The sequence below is a fragment of the Pundamilia nyererei genome, unplaced genomic scaffold, assembly GCF_000239375.1.
Source record: "Pundamilia nyererei isolate P.nyererei 1_Seehausen unplaced genomic scaffold, PunNye1.0 scaffold00043, whole genome shotgun sequence".
Classification (NCBI taxonomy): domain Eukaryota; kingdom Metazoa; phylum Chordata; class Actinopteri; order Cichliformes; family Cichlidae; genus Pundamilia; species Pundamilia nyererei.
In genome coordinates this window covers 2677435-2680558 of record NW_005187444.1, presented here as the reverse complement: position 1 = coordinate 2680558, position 3124 = coordinate 2677435, and positions in this window count along the sequence as shown.

Genomic DNA, 3124 nt, shown 5'->3' with positions numbered 1-3124 from the left:
CACACACACACACACACACACACACACACACACACACACACACACACACACACACACACACACACACACACACACACACACACAGACAAAACTACAAAGACACTTGTGGTTAGCCAGGAATCTAAGAATCATGAAGATCCAATAGTAGTGCCAGCAAGGATTACCGTACATCTAAAACCTCCAACAGGGCAAAATTAACCTGCTGTCAAGGTAAAAGCTTTTTCATTTTAGGAAAAGAGAAAAAAACACATTCCCTGACGAAGACAAAACTATATTTATACAGTGGTGACTGGCAACAAGACACAGGTGAAAGAGGATGAGAGACAATTACAAAAGGGTGAGAATGAACAAAAACAGGAAGTAAAATCCACAAGACACACACACAAAAATTCAAAATAAAAAAGAAAGAAACCACATAAACAACAACTGAGAAACACAAAGTCAGAGAGGAACATATAAGGCAAGTAAAAATAGAAACACATAAGGCACAAAATCCAACAGTTATAAAAAAAAAGGACCTTGCGATCAGCACTGTAAGCAGTTTTGAATCCCAGTACTCTTTTACATTCATATCTCAGTCATATCCCTTCTTAAGTCCACTTACTACACAAGCCTATCATGTTTCATAGCAGACAAAAGATATTGCTACGTTTGCAAAATTAACAGCATGTAACTGACCACACGATGTATATAGGTGTGAATTTTACCCAGTGGAGCTAGTTATTACTAGTCATTTTTAAGTCTGTCTTCATCTTAACCAACTGCAAATAAAAAAAGAAAGAAAAGATTTTTAGTGGCACAGACGGGGCAATCTGGCTGAAAGTGGAGCCAGTGTCACTGCTAGTGACAAGCCTCTGGTGAACAGAGTGAATTGCAGTCAGAGCAGGAGCGGTACGCCTCACCCAGGCAGACACAACCAAATAGTGAGAACATACAGGGGACCAACATGAAACACACACAGAAAAAAAATATAATGAGGATACAGACAAGATTGCAACATGATGCCAGTATGGCTTACATAAACATATACTGGCTTAATTCAAATAGTAATTAATACTGCTCATTGTAAGAAGGAAATGCAGTCTTGGAAGAAGCTGATTTCTGCCATTACGGATACAGTGATTAGGATTTTCCTATTCATCTTTTTTATTGTTTTAATGCCAGGAAATGCAGCCACACCAGTCCTCAAGTACCAGAATCCATCATTTTAATGTTCTGATTGTGTCTGAGCAGCTCACCAATTAGACGTTTTAAAACTTCTTATAAAGAGTTTATTGTTTAAAAGTAGTCTACACCATGATAAAATATAAACAGTGCCACAGAGTGGTCTAACTAGTTGTTTAATTTTAGGAGTTGATGTACTTGCTCCCTGTTCAGTGATTGTACAGTTCACTTAGCAACAACCTCTTAGAAACCTAGACATGTCTGTAACATTAGGCTTTAGATTATGCTGGTTACAGTGTAGCATAGAAACACAGGCTTTTTGCGATGACTATTGAATTTCCATCAAACTTGTGTTTCTTTTGATTTTTGTTAAGGCGATCAGTCTGCTGGTCAGAAACTTTTGTTTTAAGAGAAATAGCTTTACAAATATTTGATGGATTACCAGAAAGACATCCCCCTTAAAGAGATTTCCTTGGGGATATGGAGCCCCTATAATTGTTGCCTTGCATGTCTGTCTACAAACTACTTGTATAAATGGATTATAAAGTAAATGTGCAGGATCCACATGCTTTCCCAGATCTTTTCTAAAACTGAGCAGGGTTTTGTTTCTGGAAGTTAAAATTCTCTTGGCACTTGGGAGACAGACAGATATGCAGACAAATGGGCAGCAATTCATAAACTTCCTTTATGGGAATAGACCAAGCTAGGATGCTAATGTGTTAATGTTCATAGATGTTGGAGGTATAAGATGACAGGTAAAAAAACGTAAAAAAAAAAAAAAATAGATAATGAGAGGTGTAAGTAGTTGTTTTTTTTTAAAGAGGCGCCTGGGAAACATGCTTTTTAGGCTTAGAGAAAAAATTGATTGCAATAAAAATACATTTATCTTGTAACTAATGAAACAATTTGACATGCTGCTGTGTACTGAAGCTCTCTCAATCAAGACTCAAAGACTCCAGGACTGAAAAATTAACCACTAAAGTAAAACTGCCAAAAAATGTAGATCAGCTAATTGAAGCTCCCTTAGCCTCCCAGGACCTGGTGTCCACATACGGCGACGTCACATTTTTGGTTGTCTAGACCACAATACTAAATTTTGCTCTTTCAAATGGCTTTCCAATGAGCCATATTGCTCAAAGGGGCACAAATGTTGTTTCTCATTTTGTTTTTGTATTCAGGAAAAATGCTGCTCTGTTCAGACAGCAATTAAAGAGTTTTGCACATCATTACTCAGTTTCTATCGAAGGCTATAAAGCCAAATAGCAAAGAGAAAATAAAAATACATTCCACGAAAGAGTTTCGGTCTTGGGAGGTTAAAGAAATAAGCCAGTATCTCATGTTAAAATACTAAACTAAACAGTATTTAAAAAGTACTGGCCAAGCAAACCGCTGCACTTATAAACAGGTCTTCTTTTTAGTGTTAGCTCAACAAACAATAATTATCAAGAAATGCCGTCAATGTGATGCTGAGCTTCTGTTACACAGTGACATGAGATACTTACACGAACTGTTATCATCTAATCTTTCCAAATATATTTATGTAAAATAAATTATGTATACAGTGAGGCTAGGTTAACTCTGACTAATCTAAATGTTTTAAATTTATGTCCTTAAATATATTACAATTACATTATACTAAGCACATATAATACTAATATTTTAATGAAGGTACATTAACCAGAACTTTGTCTTTTCATCCCTTGATTTTTGCGTCTGCTCTGCTATATTCTAGACTTTAATCATTTTTACAGTTGCTTATTTCGACGACTCTATTAAATAATCATCTGCACCATCTGAAAATTACTTTATAGATTTTTTTTGTGCTGACTGTTAAAATTCGTAGCATACCAAGCATAGAACACACATAAACTGAACTACTGTAGCATATCCACACTAAATGCCAACAAAAGTGTGCAGGGTGAATGCAATTTTAAGGTTGGTTTTGAGGTTTAAAGTGGTG